Source organism: Loxodonta africana, chromosome 10 (genome assembly GCF_030014295.1).
Source record: "Loxodonta africana isolate mLoxAfr1 chromosome 10, mLoxAfr1.hap2, whole genome shotgun sequence".
Lineage (NCBI taxonomy): Eukaryota > Metazoa > Chordata > Mammalia > Proboscidea > Elephantidae > Loxodonta > Loxodonta africana.
The window spans coordinates 24410608-24418330 of NC_087351.1; the positions used below are offsets into that span (position 1 = coordinate 24410608).

The window sequence follows — 7723 nt, forward strand, 5'->3', positions numbered from 1 at the left end:
TGGGTGAGCACTTCCAGCGCTACATCTGACTGTTGAAACATCTCGATTGGTATTCCATCAATTCTCGGAGCCTTGTTTTTTGCCAGTGCCTTCAGTGCAGCTTGGACTTCTCTCAGTACCATGGGTTCCTGATCATATGTTACCTCCTGAAATAGTTGAATGTTGACCAATTCTTTTGGGTATAGTGACTCTGTGTATTTCTTCCATCTTCTTTTGATGTTTCCTGCCTTGCTTAATATTTTCCCTGTGGAATCATTCAGTATTATAACTCCAGGCTAGAATTTTTTCTTCAGTTCTTTCAGCTTGAGAAATGCTGAGTGTATCTCCCCGTCTGGTTTTCCATCTCCAGGTCTTTGCACATGTCATCATAATACTTTGTCTTTTTGAGCCACCCTTTGAAATCTTCTGTTCAGCTCTTTTACTTTATCCTTTTTTCCTTTTTCTTTAACTACTTGATGTTCAAGAGCAAGTTTCAGAGTCTCTTCTGACATCCATTTTGGTCTTTTCTTTCTTTCCTGTGTTTTTAATGACCTCTTCCTTTCTTCATGTATGATGTCCTTGATGTTATTCCAAAATTTGTCTCCTCTTTGGTCAGTAGTGTTCTCTAGTGAAGCAAAACCAATAAAGTGTATAAATATGTATATATAGAGAGTTATATCAAGGACATGACTCATGAAGTTGTAGAGGCTGGAATATCCTAAGTCAGTGGGTTAGGCTGGAGGCTTCTCCTCACTCATGTAGCTGTACAGGCTGGCAGAAACAAGATTGGCAAGTCAGGCAGCAGATCTCTTGCCCACAGGCTATGATAGCTGACAAATACCAGGATCAGCAGGCAAGATGGCAGGTAAGCAGCTAGCTCAAGTTCCAAGAACTAGAGGTCAGATGAACAGAAGCCAGCTGCAGGGTCCAGAGCCAGCCAAAACCTGCAAGATTTGCTAGAAAGTCCATGTATAACGGATACTGGACACATCCCCAAGAAAACTACCTTTTAGCTGATTGGCTGCTCATAACAGATCTCATGGAGGAGATTACATTGTTACATAGCTGCCAGACTACATCATAACTGCCAAACCACTGAGAATTATGGCCCAGCCAAGTTGACACAACCTTAACCATCACAGCTAACTACACTCCTTGAAGCAAATTTGCCCTGAAGGGAGATCTTAGTGTTTCCCTCCTATGGCTAAGTAAAGTGTTGGATATTCTCTTCCTATTCTATGCTGTGGTTGTTAGGTGCTAGTGAGTAAATTTTCAACTCATAGTGACCCCAAGTGACAGAGTAGAACTGCCCTATTGGGTGCTTTGGTTTTGTTTGGACAGAAGTCCATTTTTTTCTTCGCTAATACTTGTTTCTAAAACATTATTTAATCTACTTTAGTATTCATCTTTACTCTCCCAAACTGTCTGTGCTTTTCAAACTTACCATCTATTGACGAAAACAGAAATGAAACAGGCAAAAGAGTATGTTAAGTGCTACTGAGTAGATAAATACTGTCCTAGATTTGAGTCCGTAGAAGGGTTTTATAACTTTTCATTAAAAAAGTTGTCTAAAAAGGATAACAGCTAATTTCCATCTTTTTATATATTTTTATTAATTAATTTTTTATGCCTTGTTTAACTGGCTAGGCCCTCCAATGAAATGCAGAAATTAGTGATAGAAAGTATGTTTTTTTTTTTTTTTTTCTCATTTCCATTCTCAGGAGAAAAATTTCTAATATTTCATCATTAGCTATAACTTGTGCTGGAAATATTTTTTAAATATCCTTTATCAGATTGACTAATTTTCATTCTATGAGTAGTTGGCAAGACTTTCATCATGAAAATGTGCTGGATATTACACAATACTGTTATGTATCTGGAAACCCTGGTGGTGTAATGGTTAAGAGCTATTGTTGCTAACCAAAAAGGTCAGCAGTTCGAACCCACCAGGTGCTCCTTAGAAACTCTATGGAGCAGTTCTACTCTGTCCTGTAGGGTCGCTATGAGTCGGAATCGACTTGATGGCAATGGGTTTGCTTTCTTTTTTGGTTTTATTATGTATCTTTTGAGATGTTTGTATGACTTTTCTCCTTTTACTTAATATAGTGATTGATGTCCAAATGTTAAATCAACCTCGTCCTTCAGGTTTAATATTAATTTGTCATAATATATTACTCTACTTTCATACTCATACCATATTATATGTAGTTTTATGTATTGTGTTTACTATCATTTTGTTCAGGATTTTTACATCTATCGTGTGACAGCAATTAGCTTATATATTTTTTCTCATGTCCTAGTCTGATCTTCATGTCAAATTTATGCTGACTTCATAAGTGCATTGGGAAAAAGGATTTATAGCTGATCTGCAAACTCTTTACCCTTGACAGGACATCTGGGGAGAAAAAGCAGAAAAAGGAAAGAAAGAAATGAACTGGTCAACCCCCTTGTAAAAATGCTAATTGGATCCCCTGATGATATTTACTTGTAGAAATATAATGGAGAATCTTCATCTATGGACTTCTTTTAGCGGTAAATCAGCATGAAATTGAGTGGATTTATTGGGTAGAGCCAGCTGGACAATGTCAGTAGTAGCTATGTAATTATCATAGTAAACACTGAAAGAGTTTCATGACCAAAATAATCTCCCTTTCCGTAAATGATGCCATACCCGCATTGTTAGAGTCTTCATCTGTTATATCTGGCTTAGAAAACATACTAAAATAATTTGAATAAACTTGGGGAGTTCTGCTGTTGGTCTCAGAATTCTTTGTGTTGCAGCTGAGTTTTGTAACTGTTTCCTTTGAATTATTAGTGAATTTTGATAAAGCATAATATTTTTGACAATCTGTCCCCTTACGTTTTTCAGCCAAAAAAAAAAAAAGTTCTCTATTATTCTGTTCTAAAGCGTTTATGTAAAAATTTTTTTGTCTTTCTTAAATGTTTCAAAGAATTCACCAGTGAAGACATTTAGACCTGCACTTTTGTTGTGCAAAGTTGTATTATGGTTCAGTCAGGAAAAAGGAACCACACCAGTGATTCGAACAGAAGAATTTAATATAAAAAATTCATCAAGTATAAAATTGTTAACTAGGTATCTGAAAGTATAAAAAAAGAACTCTAAATTATCACTGAGGTAGCAACTGTAGGAAGCAGTACCACCCCTAAAGACTGGGGGAGAAAGAAAAGAAGTTGAATTATTGAAACTTAGCTTTTTAGAGGAGGGGCCCTATGGAGTTGAAATTCAGATCTCTTTGGAGGGAGTGAAGCTCGCTTACTGTTTCTTTCTCTGGACACAGAAGAAGCGCCTTAGATGTGGGACCCAGAGTTTTGAAGATAGAGTGCCAGCTTCCTGGTGCTATTGTCTAGTTGTTCAACTGTTGGAAAAACTGCAATCTCGATTCAGATGCTTCCGGAGGAAGTGACTACTGTTGCTAGGTGGCTGTGGTGATGCTCGCGGGCATAGCAAGGCAACAGAGAGCCCGCAAGGAACAAACAGGAAGGAGTAAGTAGCTTTCTCTTTTCCAACCATGCAGTCTTCCTCTAGCATATCCTATTGTCAGAGCATAAAATGGAGACAGGTGGGAAAACAGAAATGTGGTTTTTAAATTTCCAGCTCCGTTAAAGAGCGGAGTATCGAAGAGTAGTGTTTGAGATGAGAGATAATAATTGGGACAGAAAATGTTTTAATTGCAAATTCACTTTCTTTAATAAATATTGTGCCATTAAAATTTTCTTGTTTTAATAACTAGTTCTTAATAGAAAGCTTCCCATTTATGTAGAATTTAAATTTGTTGGTATAAAGTGGTACATAGTACTCCTTTATAATCTTGTGGAACACTGTTGCATTTATACAGATATGTCTTTTTCGTTCCTGCTATTGGTCGTTTTTTCTTCTTGATCAGTCTTGCTAACATACTATTAATTTTATTAGTCTTTTCAAAGAACCAACTTTGTTTTGGTTGATTCTATTTTATTCTTAATTTCATTATTTTTTGTTCTTATAATTTTTATTTCCTTCTACTTTTTTTTAGGTTAATGTTCTTGAGCTAGATACTTGGATCGTTAATATATAGCTTTTCTATTTTTAGTTTATGGATCTATGATAAAGTCCTCACATGCGTACCTACAGCTGAATTCCATAAGGTCTATATGCTGTATATTTATTAGCATTCAGCTTAAAATGTTTTTAATTTTCCATTGTGGTTCTTTCTGAAACATGAATTACTCAGAAGTGTTGATAAATAATAAGTGAAATCAAGTTCATATGCTTAGAAATCAGATGGACAGTAAGACTTTTTTTTTTCTTATTTATAAGAACTAATCATGTAATCTAGCAAGAGTGAACCATGATGGATTTTTGTTATATTTAGTCCATAGAAGTATGAAAGGAAACCCTTAAATCACTTATGAAGAAATGATGGCTTCTGTCACTAAAGCTTTATATTAATGAGCAATGCTGAGATCATTTTACCTAGAAAATATTCTGAGGAGCTACCGTACATCTCCATACTTGTCAGAGTGATGCCTGCATGATAACCTGGTTTGGGAAACATAGCTTTCTGTAAACATTTCTTGACATAGTTTGCATTTCTTGTTTTTATATTTTAGGAAATTGAAAACCAGGACTACAATGACTTCTTTGTTACATTAGTTATGTTGTCTTCATGAACCCTTCATTTATTGACATAAAGATTGATTTGCCATTATTTACTTTTTAGGTGTTAGTATAAGGATCATGGAAACCCTGGTAGCATAGTGGTTAAGAGCTACAGCTGCTAACCAAAGGGTTAGCAGTTCAAATCCACCAAGTGCTCCTTGGAAACTCTATGGGGCAGTTCTAGTCTGTCCCATAGGGTTGCTATAAGTCAAAATTGACTCGATGGCAATGGGTTTGGTTTGATATAGATATCACACCACAAGAAATCATGACCACAGCTTTCCTCTGTTCATGAGATTAAACTAAAAATTAAGATACCATAAAGGTTTGTCCATCTAAAAGTATATAATATGCAATATTACACAGACAAATTTATTTAAAAAAGACCATACAATGCTGATATAACTGGTCTTGCCTAATCTCACCCTACTAACAATAACACCAACTGCATGCATTATTCCTCTGCACATACTCAAGAGTTATTTATATATATATATATAAACAAAACCAAACCCATTGCTGTTGAGTGGATTCCAACTCATAGCAACCATATAGGACAGAGTAGAACTGTCCCATAGAGTTTCCAAGGACAGCTTGGTGGATTTGAACTGCTGACCTTTTGGTTATCAGCTGTAGCACTTAACCACTATGCTACCAGGGTTTCCATATATATGTGTGTGTGTGTGTGTGTGCATGTATAAAAACATGTATATGTTCTACTTATTTATTTATGATGTGCAGTAAGAACTTCCTTAGAGAAAAGAAAGTTGATTAGGTATGTAGCTGAGAGCCATCCAGCAAATATCTGAGCCCTGCAGTGAATGAACACAGGCAATTTCATTATGCCGTTGTTATTGCTTGTTTGTCCTTGACTGTCTTCTCATCAGTTTAAATTTCTCTTACATTCAAGCAAGGCAGTCTTTCCTACCTTTACAGCTCCCTTTTCTGATTTATTTATGTGAGATAAAACTGTAATCACAAAATTCATTTATTAACATGAGAGAAAAAATTATATTTCAAAGGATTTCAATGGCTGTTGCTGTGCCTTTAAGGAAAGTCTTTCAAGGGAAACTCAACCTTTGAAAATGGCTAAGACTTGAATGCTTGAATTAAAGGGGTTAAGCTTGTGGAGTACAGGTGCAATAGCACTGTGGCTAAAGTCATCGATCTTTTTTTCTAAGTGGATGCTGATCACTCAAATATCTTTAGTATTTTCTCTAGTTAAGTCAGGCCAGAGTGGATCAATAAAGTGTTTTTAGAAACAAACTAACATCTGGGAATGCTCCTAGTTTACAAATATGAACGGGGCATTATTTCTTGGTCAGTTTACAGGTCAAGAATGACCAAATTAGAGTGAATAAAGAAGATTTTCTACTTACATGAGAGATCTAAAAATTATCCCTCAAATCCATATGCAGACTTATCACTCTCTTTATGGCTTTTTTTGTTTTTTCAATTTGGATTTCCCCTTCCTTTTTTTATTTTGCATGTGCACTTTTTTAAAATAATTTACATATTTATTATTTTTTATTGTACTTTATGTGAAGGTTTAGAGAGCAAATTAGTTTATCATTGAAGAATTAATACACATATTGTTTTGTGACATTGGTTGCCAACCCCACAACATGTCAACATTCTCCCCTTGTGGACCCTGGCTTCCCTGTTACCAGCATTCCTGTCCTCTCCTGCCTTCTCGTCCTTGCCCCTGGGCTGGTGTGCCCATTTAGTCTTGTTTTGTTTTATAAGCCTGCCTAATCTTTGGCTGAAGGGTGAATCTTAGGAGTGGCTTCTGTACTGAGTTGTTATTTCTAGTTCATTTTACAGGTAAAATCATGGCCAAATTAGAGTGAATAAAGAAGATTTCCTGATATATGACAGATCTGAAAATTATCCCTCAAATCCATATGCTAACTTATTGGTCTCTTGATGGTGTTTTTATTGTCCTTATTTCAGTGTGTAAAATGGCTGGATTCAGGAGAGGTTTTAGTACTGCGTAAAACACAGCAAGAAACTTGACCAACCAAGTGATGCTGAATGGCCACAGGGAGATGAAGATGCAGGGTCCAAAGAACACCACCACCACTATGATGTGAGAAGTACAGATAGAGAGTACCTTTGATGCCCCATCCTTAGTGCAAAGGCAAACAGTTAATAAGATACAGTACATTAGCAAGAGAATGAAGCAGGTTGTTGCCAAGACACCACTGTCGGGATTTATCAATATTCCAGGGGTGTGTATTCATACAGGCTAGTTTGATCACCAAAGGTACATCACAGAAAAAGCTGTCCACTACTCTGGATCCACAGAATGGCAGTTCCAGAATCATTGCCATTTGACTTACAGCATGCTGGAAGTCAATGATCTATGATTTCAAAAGCTGGAGGCACTTGTCTGTCCATGATGCTGGCATAATGGAGTGGCTTGCAAATGGCTACTTAAGGGTCATATACCACTGTCACAAGGAGCACCATCTCAACACCTGCAAATAAATGCACACAGAGTATCTGGCTCATGCAGCCCCTAAAGGAGGTTGTCTTATTATGATTTCAGAAGTCTGTGATTAGTTTGGCGTGACTGGGGAAAGGCAGAACTCAATGAATGAGAGATTGGCCGAGAGGAAGTACATGGGGGAATGGAGCTGAGGGTCAGAGATGATCAAGAGCACAACAAGGATGTTGCCCACAACAGTCATTAGGTGGAGTAAAGAAAATGGCAGTAAGAGGAAGCTTTGGAGCTTCCTTGAATTACAATGTCCACTGAAAAGAAACAAAAACACCACAGACCGATTTGCTTCTTCCATTTACTTCAGTTTGCTGTGATGTGATCGAATGAGCAAGAGATGAACTGAGAACTTCTAGAATTGAAAAAAAGATTTAATGTTCAGGTGTTAGAGGGCAGATAAAATTTTCTCATACAGAAAATTGAAATCTTAGCATTGTACTAAGCTCAAAATTGTAAATTAACTATTTCTTGAAAAGGTCATAGCCTTGCGACCAAGAAGGGGAGCTAACTAAGTTTATGAGGGTGAGTCAAAAACATTATCCATTGGAAAAACAGTTTTTATGGGTATTGAAAATAAATAC

At 36.5% G+C, this 7723-nt stretch overlaps 1 pseudogene; it reads right to left on the minus strand.

The window, feature by feature from the left end:
- Nucleotides 1–6546: 6546 nt before the first annotated feature.
- Nucleotides 6547–7440, minus strand: LOC100658895 (olfactory receptor 4K5-like; annotated as a pseudogene).
- Nucleotides 7441–7723: the final 283 nt, after the last annotated feature.